General features: G+C 50.6%; 2 protein-coding genes across 8 annotated transcripts in view; one reads left to right on the top strand and one right to left on the bottom strand.

The window, feature by feature from the left end:
* Nucleotides 1-17,227, bottom strand: part of MAPRE3 (microtubule associated protein RP/EB family member 3) — a 767,705-nt gene that overhangs the window by 266,347 nt on the left and 484,131 nt on the right. The window lies entirely within an intron of this gene.
* The window catches only part of LOC146822122 (uncharacterized), a 517,517-nt gene continuing 516,317 nt past the window's right edge, over nucleotides 16,028-17,227 (top strand). The window contains exon 1 of the transcript XR_014963236.1: nucleotides 16,028-16,321. The gene's annotated coding sequence lies outside the window, so the exon portion shown is untranslated. The remainder of the gene's footprint in view (nucleotides 16,322-17,227) is intronic.

The following is a 17,227-nucleotide window of genomic DNA, read 5'->3' as shown; positions in this document are numbered from 1 at the left end:
AACTGACGTCAGCGCGCGAGGGCGGCGTCTAAGTACTCCGACGACGTCATTCCGGCGCACGACGCCGACGACGGACGCGGAGCCGCAGACGACGCCTAGCGACGCGCAAGGGGTATTGCTGACGAAAAATCTTCAGGATCCAGTCTGACGCCTGGGGATATTCTAAGGTGAGGAATCTAACTAACGTGTTTCTTTCAGATTCAGGCATCAGTCTGTGGTTTGCGCACACTCACTGAGTGCATCCATATCTGGAGCCCAGAGGAGGACAGCCTGACTGACGCACTGCCTCCTGGCTCAGGCATGAGTCTGTGGTTTGCGCACACTCACTGAGTGCATCCACATCTGGAGCCCAGTGGCGGACAGCCTGACTGACGCACTGCCTCCTGGCTCCGGCATGAGTCTGTGGTTTGTGCACACTCATTGAGTGCATCCATATCTGGAGCCCAGAGGAGGACAGCCTGAGTGACGCACTGCCTCCTGGCAGAGGCATGAGTCTGTGGTTTGTGCACACTCACGGAGTGCATCCATATCTGGAGCCCAGAGGACAGCCTGACAGACGCACCGCCTTCTGGCTCAGGCATGAGTCTGTGGTTTGCGCACACTCACTGAGTGCATCCATATCTGGAGCCCAGAGGAGGACAGCCTGACTGACGCACTGCCTCCTGGCTCAGGCATCAGTCTGTGGTTTGCGCACACTCAATGAGTGCATCCATATCTGGAGCCCAGAGGAGGACAGCCTGACTGACGCACTGCCTCCTGGCTCAGGCATGAGTCTGTGGTTTGCGCACACTCACTGAGTGCATCCATATCTGGAGCCCAGAGGAGGACAGCCTGACTGACGCACTGCCTCCTGGCTCAGGCATCAGTCTGTGGTTTGCGCACACTCAATGAGTGCATCCATATCTGGAGCCCAGAGGAGGACAGCCTGACTGACGCATTGCCTCCTGGCTCAGGCATGAGTCTGTGGTTTGTGCACACTCACTGAGTGCATCCACATCTGGAGCCCAGAGGAGGACAGCCTGAGTGACGCACTGCCTCCTGGCTCAGGCATGAGTCTGTGGTTTGTGCACACTCACTGAGCGCATCCACATCTGGAGCCCAGAGGAGGACAGCCTGACTGATGCACTGCCTCCTGGCTCCGGCATGAGTCTGTGGTTTGTGCACACTCACTGAGTGCATCCATATCTGGAGCCCAGAGGAGGACAGCCTGACGGACGCACTGCCTCCTGGCTCAGGCATGAGTCTGTGGTTTGTGCACACTCACTGAGTGCATCCATATCTGGAGCCCAGAGGAGGACAGCCTGACGGACGCACCGCCTCCTGGCTCAGGCATGAGTCTGTGGTTTGTGCACACTCACTGAGTGAATCCACATCTGGAGCCCAGAGGAGGACAGCCTGACTGACGCACTGCCTCCTGGCTCCGGCATGAGTTTGTGCACACTCACTGAGTGCATCCATATCTGGAACCCAGAGGAGGACAGCCTGAGTGACGCACTGCCTCCTGGCTCAGGCATGAGTCTGTGGTTTGTGCACACTCACTGAGTGCATCCACATCTGGAGCCCAGAGGAGGACAGCCTGAGTGACGCACTGCCTCCTGGCTCAGGCATGAGTCTGTGGTTTGTGCACACTCACTGAGCGCATCCACATCTGGAGCCCAGAGGAGGACAGCCTGACTGATGCACTGCCTCCTGGCTCCGGCATGAGTCTGTGGTTTGTGCACACTCACTGAGTGCATCCACATCTGGAGCCCAGAGGAGGACAGCCTGACTGACGCACTGGCTCCGGCATGAGTCTGTGCACACTCACTGAGTGCATCCACATCTGGAGCCCAGAGGAGGACAGCCTGACTGACGCACTGCCTCCTGGCTCCGGCATGAGTCTGTGCACACTCACTGAGTGCATCCATATCTGGAGCCCAGAGGAGGACAGCCTGACTGACGCACTGCCTCCTGGCTCCGGCATGAGTCTGTGGTTTGTGCACACTCATTGAGTGCATCCACATCTGGAGCCCAGAGGAGGACAGCCTGACTGACGCACTGCCTCCTGGCTCAGGCATCAGTCTGTGGTTTGCGCACACTCAATGAGTGCATCCATATCTGGAGCCCAGAGGAGGACAGCCTGACGGACGCACTGCCTCCTGGCTCCGGCATGAGTCTGTGGTTTGTGCACACTCACTGAGTGCATCCATATCTGGAGCCCAGAGGAGGACAGCCTGACGGACGCACCGCCTCCTGTCTCAGGCATCAGTCTGTGGTTTGCGCACACTCACTGAGTGCATCCACATCTGGAGCCCAGAGGAGGACAGCCTGACTGACGCACTGCCTCCTGGCTCCGGCATGAGTCTGTGCACACTCACTGAGTGCATCCATATCTGGAGCCCAGAGGAGGACAGCCTGAGTGACGCACTGCCTCCTGGCTCAGGCATGAGTCTGTGGTTTGCGTACACTCACTGAGTGCATCCATATCTGGAACCCAGAGGAGGACAGCCTGAGTGACGCACTGCCTCCTGGCTCAGGCATGAGTCTGTGGTTTGCGCACACTCACTGAGTGCATCCATATCTGGAGCCCAGAGGAGGACAGCCTGACTGACGCACTGCCTCCTGGCTCAGGCATGAGTCTGTGGTTTGCGCACACTCACTGAGTGCATCCACATCTGGAGCCCAGTGGCGGACAGCCTGACTGACGCACTGCCTCCTGGCTCCGGCATGAGTCTGTGGTTTGTGCACACTCATTGAGTGCATCCATATCTGGAGCCCAGAGGAGGACAGCCTGAGTGACGCACTGCCTCCTGGCTCAGGCATGAGTCTGTGGTTTGTGCACACTCACTGAGTGCATCCATATCTGGAGCCCAGAGGACAGCCTGACAGACGCACCGCCTTCTGGCTCAGGCATGAGTCTGTGGTTTGCGCACACTCACTGAGTGCATCCATATCTGGAGCCCAGAGGAGGACAGCCTGACTGACGCACTGCCTCCTGGCTCAGGCATCAGTCTGTGGTTTGCGCGCACTCAATGAGTGCATCCATATCTGGAGCCCAGAGGAGGACAGCCTGACTGACGCACTGCCTCCTGGCTCAGGCATCAGTCTGTGGTTTGCGCACACTCAATGAGTGCATCCATATCTGGAGCCCAGAGGAGGACAGCCTGACTGATGCACTGCCTCCTGGCTCAGGCATGAGTCTGTGGTTTGCGCACACTCACTGAGTGCATCCATATCTGGAGCCCAGAGGAGGACAGCCTGACTGACGCACTGCCTCCTGGCTCAGGCATGAGTCTGTGGTTTGTGCACACTCACTGAGTGCATCCACATCTGGAGCCCAGAGGAGGACAGCCTGAGTGACACACTGCCTCCTGGCTCAGGCATGAGTCTGTGGTTTGTGCACACTCACTGAGCGCATCCACATCTGGAGCCCAGAGGAGGACAGCCTGACTGATGCACTGCCTCCTGGCTCCGGCATGAGTCTGTGGTTTGTGCACACTCACTGAGTGCATCCATATCTGGAGCCCAGAGGAGGACAGCCTGACGGACGCACTGCCTCCTGGCTCAGGCATGAGTCTGTGGTTTGTGCACACTCACTGAGTGCATCCACATCTGGAGCCCAGAGGAGGACAGCCTGACTGACGCACTGCCTCCTGGCTCCGGCATGAGTCTGTGCACACTCACTGAGTGCATCCATATCTGGAGCCCAGAGGAGGACAGCCTGAGTGACGCACTGCCTCCTGGCTCAGGCATGAGTCTGTGGTTTGTGCACACACACTGAGTGCATCCATATCTGGAGCCCAGAGGAGGACAGCCTGACGGACGCACCGCCTCCTGGCTCAGGCATCAGTCTGTGGTTTCCACACACTCACTGAGTGCATCCATATCTGGAGCCCAGAGGAGGACAGCCTGACTGACGCACTGCCTCCTGGCTCAGGCATCAGTCTGTGGTTTGCGCACACTCACTGAGTGCATCCATATCTGGAGCCCAGAGGAGGACAGCCTGACTGACGCACTGCCTCCTGGCTCAGGCATGAGTCTGTGGTTTGTGCACACTCACTGAGTGCATCCACATCTGGAGCCCAGAGGAGGAAAGCCTGACTGACGCACTGCCTCCTGACTCCAGCATGAGTCTGTGCACACTCACTGAGTGCATCCATATCTGGAGCCCAGAGGAGGACAGCCTGAGTGACGCACTGCCTCCTGGCTCAGGCATGAGTCTGTGGTTTGTGCACACTCACTGAGTGCATCCATATCTGGAGCCCAGAGGAGGACAGCCTGACGGACGCACCGCCTCCTGGCTCAGGCATCAGTCTGTGGTTTGCGCACACTCACTGAGTGCATCCATATCTGGAGCCCAGAGGAGGACAGCCTGACTGACGCACTGCCTCCTGGCTCAGGCATGAGTCTGTGGTTTGTGCACACTCACTGAGTGCATCCACATCTGGAGCCCAGAGGAGGACAGCCTGACTGACGCACTGCCTCCTGGCTCAGGCACGAGTCTGTGGTTTGTGCACACTCACTGAGTGCATCCACATCTGGAGCCCAGAGGAGGACAGCCTGAGTGACGCACTGCCTCCTGGCTCAGGCATGAGTCTGTGGTTTGTGCACACTCACTGAGCGCATCCACATCTGGAGCCCAGAGGAGGACAGCCTGACGGACGCACCGCCTCCTGGCGCAGGCATGAGTCTGTGGTTTTTGCACACTCACGGAGCGCATCCACATCTGGAGCCCAGAGGAGGACAGCCTGACGGACGCACCGCCTCCTGGCTCAGGCATGAGTCTGTGATTTGTGCACACTCACTGAGTGCATCCATATCTGGAGCCCAGAGGAGGACAGCCTGAGGGACGCACCGCTTCCTTGCTCAGGCATCAGTCTGTGGTTTGTGCACACTCACGGAGTGCATCCATATTTGGAGCCCAGTGGAGGACAGCCTGACGGACGCACCGCCTCCTGGCTCAGGCATCAGTCTGTGGTTTGCGCACACTCACTGAGTGCTGACTACACGCCCATCGGTCTGACGTGACAAGGATGTCTCCTTATAAACCAAAGGAGACTTCAAGAGCTCGAGCAGAGGGTTACCAGATTCTCAATACCCACCTTTCAGGAAGTGCAGTTCTGCGACACAAACATCTCGCCTCGTTTTAGGACTTGGTGGGAAGGAAACCTATCAAGGCAGGGCAGGGTGGACGGTGCACTCCAAGTTCACCTCTATACAGTCGGCTGGGCCACACTCGGAAGACGGGACGAAACACTGGGCTCTGGGTATCATCAGATTGATTCAGATGAAAACAAAGGCGCACAGTGGGGTGCCACGAGGGCCGATTCTCAGACCAGTGCACTATATCAATTCACGAGGGGGCATCACAGCCCCACTGGTAGATAAAGCGTGTCATGTTCTTTAGGTTAGTCCCATCATACACATACAGATTACATACATTTTGTTCTATCCACACAACAGAATGGTCTTACATAGGTGACCTTTTACCTAGCAACTTACTTCTGTATCTTCGACAACCAAGCTCTTGGTACCATATCTTAATCCCTGTACCTGACGTACATAAACAAGTCCCCAGGCACGGTAGATTTATTCTGTATAAGGGTCACCACTTTTTTCATCCCTGGCCAACAGCCAGCAGTGCATGATCATATTTGTTTGGAAAAGGATTAGCAGGGGATTAGCAAATGTTTTCAAAACACATCGATTATGGAAAAACCCTGAAGTGACCACTTTAGTAAACAAGCATTTACAATGCAATAGGTCTCGCATTTACGCGAGTTTGAGCTTTTGACATTGCAAACGACAATGCCTTTCATTTTTGTTTTCGTTTTTAAAACATAAATAAAAGGCATTGTGATTTACAATGTCAATAGCTTAAACTTGCGTAAATGCGAGACCTATTGCAATGAAAATGCTTGTTAGGACTTGTGCCCTTCACAGGCAGTCAGGGGGGTGATAGACCGCCATGACAAAAGAAGAAGGGCGGGGCAACAGAAGGGCAGGGGTGGAGACAGAAGCATGGGTAAAGACTAAGGCAGGGAGAGAAACAGAATAGGAGGCGAACAGACAAAGGTGCAGGGGTGAAAGAGAAGCACAGGTAAAGATACAATGGCCGGGGAGAAAGAGTGGCAGAGGTAGAGAAAGAAGCACAGGAAAGACAGGAAGGAAGGGGAGAAACAGCAGGTCAAGGGGAGAAACAGAAGGGCAGGGGTACAGACAGAAACACGGGTAAAGATAGGAAGGCAGTGGGAGAAACAGAATGGCAAAGGGAAAAGCAGAAGGGCAAGTGGAGTGAAATAAGGGCAGTGGAGAAACAGGAGAAGGATTAAAGACAGAAAGGCTGGGAAGAAACAGACGGGCAAGGAATGTCACCGATGGGCATTGAGGAGACAGAAGGGTATGAGGAGAGAAGGTTATAGGAAAAACAGAATGTTGGGGGAAGAGACAGGCGAGGGGAGAATCATATGGTTGTTGAAAGAAACCGAAGGGAAGGAGGCAGTACAGAAGAAGGGCAGTTAGAAAAGGTTAGGGTATTCCTAGTTTTCCTCCCGTTCATAGGGGGTGCACGTAATTTTACTGTTTATGGGCGGGGTGGGCTCAGTGCGTGCACCAGAGCACACATGGCGGCGGTACGGCGCTCATAGAGCTGTGCACAAGTGCTCCTGTTCGAAAGGGCTGTGCATTATTTGACAGCTTATGGACGGGGCGTGCTTGGTGGGTGCACCGGAGCACACATGTTAACGTGTACAGCGCTCACAGAATGGGTGACTGCTCCCGTTCACACGGGCTGCATGTTATTTACTTCCTGACAAAGCAGTAGCGGGCAGGAAATGTGCAACTAGGTTCAAAAGGAACAGGGGAGAAACAGTGCTTAATTCTTGACAACCTGAATGTGAGAAGTTGGCCTGGTATATGCTGGTCACTAGTTATAGTGGCCACCTTGCACCAGTCCAATTCGACTCTTATGGTAGATAAGTTTAAGACAACCTTTTAAAGAAAGCTATCCTAGTGGTAGCTGTGGAGAGCAGCCTTCAGGCTAAGTCTCAGAGGAATGTAAACCAGCTTGTTTTACCTTATAATCTCTTGAATTACCAAATGAAAGGACACCACACAGGTATATATATCAAATATATATGTATTTATTACTAGACACACTAATCTCTTTATGAGATAAGAAGTCAGGAACATATGCAAATATCAAAGTTTCACAATAAATTAAGCACAAATATGGCTGGGGCCCTACGGGCGTACCAGACCATATACTAAAAAAGAGGTTTAGGAATGTCGACTTGCAAGGGGAAAAGGCCTAGGGCCTGTAGAATTGCTGGGGCTTCACTAATCCACCCAAGACAGGTAAGTAAAAGACCCACGGGAGACACGTGCAGTGTGAGAACACAGCCGTGGGTTCCCTATTGATTTCAATGGAGCAAGTTGCGGTTGGATTTTTAAAGTTTAAGGGTACTTCTAGGAAGTCTACAAGCAAGTCACTTACAAGGTAAGTAGTTCGAGGGCCAATACCCACTGGAGCACCGGAGTGCATGAGTTACCTCACCCAGGGAAGCCGGGTGCATAGGTGTCTTTTGGTGTCGGGTCGCGTCGTCGTTTTCAATGGAAGCCGAAGAAGTTTTGCAGCTTGTGAAGACTGAAGAAGTGTCCGGTGGAATCCAAGGCTGGATTCAAGATGAAGAAGACCTGAAAGCAGAAGGGACAGTGTTGACAGTCACTTGCCAGTGACCCGGGGCCAGGAAGATGGATGCCCACGGAAGTTGGGTGATTTCAGGTGATCAAGGGTGTTTTGACTCTTCAGTCCCGAGGTCCAGGAGGCGTAGAGGACGACCAGGAGCTGGAATCGGCGTGTCCCCCGAAGTCTGCAGCTTACTGAGGTGTCGGCACCCGGATTGGAGCCAACAAGCCTTGGCAACAGCAAGTCTCCTGGAAAATAAATTAAGTCAGCAGTGCAGACCAGCAAGGTCTGAGGGACTCACCCAGCGAGGGTAAGTGAGGGCAGGCCTGGAGCAACCAGGGGAGCCCTTTGTTTAGATGAGAAAGTCTTCAGGGGACCCACAAGCCAACGGGCAAGGGATCGCGAAGATGCCTTGTGAGGATTCACTTCACAGGAGCCCACGATCACTCGGGGCGAGGTAGGCCTCTGATTTACGAGGGAAATCCTGCTGGAGGCTTGAGCCACAAGTGGTCCAATGCACAAGTTCGTAGAACGTCGTGAAGGGGTTGCACTCGACAATAGTGCACGGTAGCCGGGTATTGCTGTTCCTCGTCACTCGTGGGGTCCACTCGCTTCAGCTTTGCTGGGGACTCACAATGGCCATCGAGAAGTCAGGAAATCCACTTACGGGGCTGCAGGGACTTCGGACTCCAGCGGGAAAGTTTGCGACCGTTGATTGAAGTTTTTGTGCCTGCCAAGCAGGGGAGTCACTCCTTGACTCCAAGGGAGATTCTTCTGTCTTCCCAAGGTAGTGGAACGTCAAAGGGCCAGGATTCTTCTTGTAAAGCGTCGTCCAGGGATATCTAGTTTGCAATGGCAAGGGTTCCCTATCTTATACTAAAAGAAAGGGAGGGACTAGCTTTATGACCACTCCTCTGGGAGGGTCAGGGTAGGGGGTGGTTACACCCACTTCCCTTTGTCCAGTTTCGCGCCAGAGCAGGGACAGGTATCCCCTGAACCGGTTTGAGCTGGCATATGCACAGAGGAGCCTACTGCTCCCCCAGTGCAGGACTTCAAAGCATTCTAAGAGTGCACCCACCCAGCCCCAATACACTAAATCCTGTCTGGAAGGTGGTGACACCTCCCTGTGACAGGATGCCTATTGTTGGGCCTCCTCCACTGCGAGTTTCAATCAGCAGCAGGAGGGCAGCGCAGTGTCTGTGCTGGTGGCATCCATTTGTGATGCCAGGGCTCTTTCAGATTTCTACCATGTTTCCACAGTGGGTACATGTGGTCCCCTCTAGAAGGGTGGGATCATACTCCCACACCAGTTACTGGTGTGGGGGTATGATTCCAAGTTGTTTGACACCAAACACGACATGTTTTGATGCAGTCATTCTAAAGTTAGCATATACCGGTAGGTTATAATGCACTTAAGAGTAAATGCTTTAGCCGCATCCACAAACAGCCACAGAGAATAGACTCTGCCAGCTGCAGAGGGGTCCTGCTCAAGCAGAGGCACCCCCTCACATTGTAAACCAAGCACCCTGCCCTCAGGATTGATAGGGCCTGCCTTAGGGGTGACTGATAGGTTTATATGTGTGTGTATGGTGAGATATAGGAACCTATACCTCAGTGAGGAGTGCTAACACTACCTCATCCAGGCTGCAGTAGCAGGCCTGTGGTGTCAGATTTAGTCTGCTTCTCAGGGGTGGCATAATACATGCTTCGGCCCCTGGTAGGCCTGTGAAGTACCTATGCCCTTGGTACCTAGGGTACCATATACTAGGGGCTCATAAGGTACCACAGTATCCAATCACTAGTGCATCTAGTATGCACTCCAAGTTGTTTAGAGAGAACAGAGAGACTGGGGCCCTGATTAGCAGGGACCCAGCCAGACTATAGCCAGAAACCAGTGTTAACATCAGAAAAAAAGTGGGGGCAACATAAGTGCAGATCCTACTCTCCTACACTGAAACACTCACTAAAACGCTTGTTACCGCTAACCCTGGAAAAATGAGTACATCATTGCTCAAAATATAGAACTGGCCACAACGTCCCCCTTCGTCTGAAGTTACCTGTGCTCGCGTAGACCATACATTTCTCTCACACAAAAAATGTCAAAAATCGAGTTCATGCCGGACGCGTGCCATTTCCATCCGACAGTGCCTCCGTCAGACCAGCACCTGGCCTTTCTATTTCCAGTCTGAAAACTGGCATCTAATCTCAGCTCACGTGTTTGGCTGTAGCTTTGTTTACACACGTCCTGGTGAGTGAGTGTGGTGTCTCACTGCCCTTCCTCTTGGAGTTCATTTTCTGCCTCTGCTCACTGATGTCCATCCCGGGCTGCCTGGCGCTTTGTGTGTGCAGCCACTCGTGCTAGAGAGATGACCCGCCCCTGGCGTCTGATCAATACATTCCCAAGACGAGGCTTTAACGGCGAGGTGTGGCACACATTCACAACACCGTGTGTCGTGAGTAACAAGCAGCTCTGTATTTGCCATGTCTCATAACTCTCAGGGCAAACCCCCCGCGCGCACACCCCAGGCCTAGGGCCAAATGTGTAAATCCCTACTTAGAAAACTCTGCACCCCCCACACCCTGCGTTCAACAAAATACAATCGAAAGAGGTACAAGAATACACAAAAACTGTCCAGTTGTTTCTACGGGGAGGACACAGCAAAAAGTATGAGGGAGCTGCTCTGTCTCAGAAAAATATTACATTTCTGCATGACTAAGAATGCTTTGCAAGAACTATAAAATCTACATCATGTTCACTGGTTTTAACTTTTTTAAGCTAGATGGGTGCAACCTAGGGAACTGGTGACGCTCCCCATTTAAAAAACATGTACCCTCTCAACAGAAAAGACGTGCATGGGTGTAACAAAGATGCATTTTTATTTAAACTATTTCCATTGTAACCACTGCAGCGGGCCATCAGGGGTTTTGTGGTGTTTTCAGCTGTCGAACAATGCCCCCACTGTTCCCCTTTCTGGTTACTGTACTTCGCCATTAAAGAAAAATGTCTGCTTGTAGTCACGAAGGCTACAGGAGAGACTGCAGGTTGCTCTTAAAAGCTTTTGAAGTCGACAGCAACCAGAAGTATGTGATCCCATAATTATCTCATTATCAGGCACACAGTTTCAGTATCTGGAGCGCCGCATCAGTCTAGGTTCCTCCCTGCTGCCTCTCCCAGCCCAGCCTTTCAGAGGCGCTTCCCTCTCCGGGCTGTCGGGGCTGCGAGCAGCCCTAATTACAGCGTACCAGTGAAGAGAGAGTGGGTGAGCCTGCACCCAGTACAAAACTACTATATTAAAGCGTGTATACAACTTGCCTGCATGCACATGAGTCCGGTAAAAGGTGCATTTCAGGGGCCTTCTTGCTTACCATGCAATCAGTATGCAGCCGTGTCCGCCGACTCTGGTGAGCTGAAGATCACTGTACATATGTAAAATATTCGCCGATGGATGATTCCCCGAGCAAACAACATGGCCGCCGGGGCGCGCTGCTGCGCACCAGTGCCTGCGTCCGAAAGATTCCACAGTGTGCATAACATAGTGCTGCTTACTGACTAAATGAAGGAACAGTTTAACGTCGCAAGGAAACGATCCAGTCCGAGTGGGCGGGGCCAAAAGGAAACAGGGCGGTAACAAAGAAGCCTCATTTTCAATCAGAGGCCAGCGTTTAGAATAAATGATGACACCAGCCAATGAAAATGATGGGCTGGACTTCAAGCCCCCTTCAGAAATCTAATAGATTACAAGACGCCTCGCAGAGCGAGGAGCGCATGCGCGCTCTGCTAGGCGAGACCTAAAAAGACCCTCACTCCCCCTTAGAGACAGAGGAGAAATACCTTCCAAGCTGAGACGAGGCTCTGCCAGCTGATCCTTCGACAAGCAGAGATCTGACACCCCTTGCGGGGTGCCATCCTCGACGCATAGATAGGGTCCTTCATTCAGAACCATCAGGTGAGGGGTTAGTACTTCACAGGGAAATTCTTAGCTCTATTAGGTTCCATTAGGACATATCATAGCACTTCCATATACATGCTTCACCTACACCTCTAGGTAGGCACGGTTAGGTAGTCTACGCATCGTAGGAGTACACAATGCTAATGTTTTATGTAATATGCTTTTAATAATCTTATTAGGACTATGGTAGAAATGTATCTGCTATTTACGATATATTGGTACTAGTGATCACATTTGTCTGCTCCTGTCTTTTGATTGTCGCAGCTAACATGTTTCAAACTAGACTGACGCTTGACCAATAAATAATTATTAAAACCATTCCAATCGGCATTCTATGTATTCTGAGAAAAGCAAGGACAAGTGACCGAGTGAAAGATACCGTATTGTTTCCACGATACACGAGGAATCAGGGCTGTCATGTTCAGTGGTTGCCAGAAACTACCTACCACAATGTATAGTACAGAGGGGTGGTAGTGGCAATGAAGAGCTAGCAGGTCTAACACCTGACTCATCTGGTGAGGGTGTCCAGGGTCTGTCTGCACACCAAGCCCTCAGTTTAGGTCATCCAAAACACACAGGTACTGGGGGGTTGTAGGAACTACACAACAGGTGCGTTTTAAACAATCTACCAAACGGCAGACAAATGTGGAAAACATGTGCACTTTGAGATGCAAACTTAGGCAAAATGAAGTCAAGCGGAAAGGCCTGCAGACCGGGCACAGGAATCCAGATGCACAGTACACGGTCAGAAGTCAAATGTTCAAGGTTGCAGAGAAGAGCTCCTTTTGGCACTACCACGTCATCTGACCTCAAGATGGTAAACTCCAGGGGAAAGCTAAGTGGAATGCAAAAGAAAGCACAAGGTTTTCAAATGGAGGGTTTTGATTTTGATTAGTATTATGTGCTGTAGAGGTAAGTAAGTACACAACCACGTGGTAGTTCCAAAGGTAATTCATTAACCATGATACAGAGCCTAGAGTACAAGTCCTTCCAACCGGCTGTCCTTTCTCAACTGCCCCAGCCTTCCAACATAACCTGCTAGAATTAGACCCATCATACAAATGAATACAATTGAGCCCACACAAGGCATGAGCCCACAACCAACATCTAACATATGTAAATAGTTACTGCACTCTGCAGGACTTTTTTGGCAGTTTTATTTAGCATGAACTTGGTCCAAGGGCATTAGAGTGTGTCACATGAGAGCCAGATTATGTGGTACATTTGTTTGGGGCACAGGAGATTAGGTGATTTGCTAAGAACCACAGGTGATGAGCCGAGGCTGGGATTCAAACCTAGTTCCCCAGTTCCAAAGTCGATAGCTTTAGCCATTAGACCTTTGACAGTAGATGCAGATGCTGTAGCAAGATCAAAGCTTAAGTGATACTCTAATTTAAAAGTAGGTGGGCCTCATTGCTGTTATACAGGTAAAATAGCTCAGTGGGAGGATAGGGGACACAAATTCTTGTGGTAAATAAAAGATGTCAGATGAACTTCGTTGTTAAGTCCTTTATTCGAAGCACTGCAGAAGCAGTAGTATATGCAATTCAACAACTGACTTGGAACATGCAATATTACCCATAGAGCAACAAGGTAAGAACCAATGCCTAGAGCCAGAATACCAAGTAATTAAGATAAATGTGAAGGTTCTAAACTTACATATCAATAATGATACTTAACAAAACTATGTTATAATAATTTGCTTACAAGACACTACTACAGTTCTGGACATTGGGCACTGCAGTGGCTTGCTTATCAAGGGTATTGCCGCTCTGGGAGAAATCATGACCTTTGGTAATTCTCAGATAGGCAGTATGTTAGTCATGGCACCAAGGGCTGCTGGTATATTGTTGCATAAGAGGTCTCCAGTGTAGGTTTGAGTTTGAGAATGGACAGAAGAGTGGTCTTGGTGGATATGATGAGCTGCCTCTGGCTAAGCAGTAATAGTCTGTTCAGAAGCTTTGCATGTTTTCCAGTGCCTAAGAGCTGGCGTGTATGTAGTAAATAGATGTTTGGATTGGACCCATATATGCACCCAGAATCTGCAACATCATCTCCGTATCCATCAGCACCACCCCAACAATGCTTCCATTTAGAAAAAAATTGAAGATCACCTCCTTAAAGAACACTACATCACAGTGCAATAACTGTCCAGCTACATGTCCGCTTGATCGTTGGTTTTATGCTTATCTTAGACCTTGTACATTGCTCCAGTGCATTTTGGCTAGGATCGAGCTATAGAAATACCAAACACAAACATATATACATGAAGAGAATTAACAGGGAGTCAGTGAAGTCGCCGGAGAGTGGCACAGTTGTGATCTCAAATGTTGAGGCTAGTTTTTTTTTTAAAACATTTCTTTATTAAGGTTTGTGGTATACAAGGATACATGAAGAAATCATTGATAAGCAGATCTTCAAACTCTTCAACAGTATACATCCATATTCCTAAATTATAACCCAAACCATAACAACAGGTACAGAGAATTAAGCCGTCATCTGCAACAAAGGACCTTGTGTCCACAATTAGCCAGTCCACTTTTTCACAATTCCTTACGTGTGGTAATGCACTTTCTATTTTAAACAGTGTTATTTATCACCTGACAATATACTCCGTTAATAATCACATTCCACTCACATCGATTCATTTCCGATATACAGTTTTCCACAGCGCAAGTACGGCCCAAATGTATTATTATGTTCATGCGGCGCACTACCCCCATTTCCCCGAAACCTTACCACAATGGGGGTGGGGAGAGAGGACTGCCCTTCACATGTCATTTCCTCTCAGCAATGTCACTTGACATTATTGATTTAGTGTCAAGAGTGAGGACTTCAGTTTTCGTCTGGGGGTGTGTCAGCAAATAGGTTTTGTGTGGTTGCCAGATATCTCGTGGATGTGAGGTTGGGGGCTGCAGTGTGGCATATATTTCGCTTGTAGTGTCGCAATATACTAGGTCTCTTATCCAGGCCTTCACGATCTGAACCTGTGTTCTACCCCAAAGCAGGGAAACCGGTCGCTTTGCTATCAATAGAGCTATTGCAGTAAATAGTTGTATATTTTTCTTTAGAGGTTTTACATACCCCAACAATGCCATTAGTGGCGTTGGTTGTATTGTATGCTCTACCATTAAGGATAAATGTCTAAAGACCTCCCCCCAGTATGCCAGCACCGTCCACAACTCCAAGCCAAGTGTACGAAATCCTCACGCTACGCAGTGCATCTAGTGCATACATGCGGAGTACTGGGGTCGATTTTGACCAATAAATATGGTGTAATATATGCATGGTGTAGGTACTTAAAATGTAATAGTTTGAGGCGGTGGTTACTTGACACACAGCGCGTTTGTTCACAGCAGTATGCCCATATTTGGTCTGTCAATGATGCTTCCAGATCTTGCTCCAAAGCCAAGCTTGCCTTTGCATCTGCTGTGGGTCTCAGCTTCAGAGACAAGTGATATAGTCTCGATACCAGATGTGTCCTATCTGGCAAAGTAATCAGTAAAGCGAGTGGGGAGAACTCTGCGGGTTCAGCCATCGTTTCCGGGAGTGCCCCCGCCAGTGAGTTCTGGACTCAGTGTAGGACAAATCTATCCATGAAGAATACAGCGCCGCAAAGAGGCACCTCACCTGTGGTTTGCAGTTTTGAATCTCCCAAAAAACTCCTACCATGCGCAGTCTATGTCTGCTAAGGGTCTGTTTGGTGAGGGTTTCCATTGTAGGGGGGAATCCATGGGTTGTCAGCTAGAGGTATATGTGCGGAGTATAAAGAGTTAGCGTGTAAATACGGTCGCAACTTGGACCATGCCCAGCAGCCTGTCGGTACTGTTTGAATTTCATCAGGGTTGCGAGGCAGGCCTCGTCAATAATATAGTCAGAAGAGGGCTGGGGAACATCTGAGACCGTTACGGTTATAAAAACTGGAGATGGGCATCTGGGTGGTATCAATAGTACGTAAAGTGTACCTGCGCGACAAGATAATATAGATAAAAATCAGGAACTCCAAAAACCTCATTGTTCGTATGGCAAAAAAAAGGGTATCCCACCCTATGCGTGGTTGTTTTCCAGCCCATATCAGCCGGAGCAGTAGAGATCGCAAAGTGTCGAAAAACTTCATAGTGAGTGCGATGGAGAGATTTAAAAAAGGTATAGAAAACGCTGGAGAACCACCATTTTTATAATGGCAATCCTGGAGAGAGGACGTTTAACCCACCGTTTAAACTGAGTTGTGAGCTTTTCGATGGCCGGTCCATAATTGAGGCGGATTACTGTTTTTCCCAGGGCTTGTTGGTGTGCTGGGGGCCAAACCAGAGAAGACTACACTTCCCTACGGGCATAGAGCGAGGACGCGCTTGATAAGGAGTGCGCCGACCCGCGGCACTTGTAGCTGCTTTTCCCTGGGCTTGTTGGTGTGCTGGGGGCCACGCCAGAGAAGACTACACTTCCCGACGGGCATAGTGCGAGGACGCGCTTGATAAGGAGTGCGCCGACCAGCGGCGCTTGTAGCTCCTTTTCCCTGGGCTTGTTGGTGTGCTGGGGGCTACGCTAGTGAAGAATACACTTCTCGACAGGCATAGCACGAGGACGCGCTTGATAAGGAGTGCTCCGAGCCGCGGTGCACCCGGGCCAAGGGCAGGCCAGTCCACGCCCGTCAGACCCCGGAAGAGGCTGGGCCCATTCTCTAATGCCCAGGATCTAACTAAAGGTACTGTGATTCATTCTTTCCGGGTATCATAGTGAAGAGGAAAGTAAATATGGACAAAACGGGCGGGGGCCAGTTGCCACATTGGATGCCTTTTTATCCAGAGAGGCAAGTGTACTCACACATGAAATCGAACTTACACAGAGGCATTTGTCCTTAGATCTCCTTATGCTCGCGCAAAACTGCTGAACAGGGTGTACAATTGAGGAATCTTGCTGTAGCCAATCAGAACTAATTACTCTATCTCCCAGCCTACCCAGCACTGGGGTGGAAATGTTGTCATTTTTACCGACTACCCCTGATGTGCCAAACAGGGGGGCTGATTTTTCCACAAGTATTGACCCCTGTCACAAACCCCCTCCCAAACGACAAAGGGGTGGTCCGATGGTGAAGCCTAAGCCGAAGCCAATTATTCCAAATCGTCCCCAGAAACCTAAACGTGGAAATGCTAAGACATCCTCAGAGTCTCTCTTATCCCCACCCAGTGTAAGCACAGTACCTCCATCTGGATCAATGGACGATGCATTTTGGTCTGGACTCACTAAACCGATGTCTTCTTTGCTGGAACCAATTCTAACTAAGCTGACAGTCATCAGGGAGCGCCTAGCCGCTCTTGAGGCTACAAACACCCTGCTCCTTTGTCCGACAGAGCACCCGCCTGAAGAGAGGGTTCCCGCTAGTGCCACTAGGGAAAAAACAATACACCAGGCCAGTAAAAAACTCAGGGTTGCGTAGGCCAACCTCATTGCATTGCCCGCAAATTGCTCCAACTCTTGCCACACTGCCCAGTAATCCACTCACAACAGCTGCTATATGCCAGCCTATTGGCGGGGAGCCCAACTCTTCAAGATTACCCCTGTATTCGCCATGGAGTAGGACGTCCCCGCTGTGAGATACCAATTTCCTCGG

This window comes from Triturus cristatus, chromosome 6, assembly GCF_964204655.1.
Source record: "Triturus cristatus chromosome 6, aTriCri1.1, whole genome shotgun sequence".
Lineage (NCBI taxonomy): Eukaryota > Metazoa > Chordata > Amphibia > Caudata > Salamandridae > Triturus > Triturus cristatus.
The sequence above is the reverse complement of the archived record's forward strand: the minus strand, read 5'-3'. Positions and strand labels throughout refer to the sequence as shown.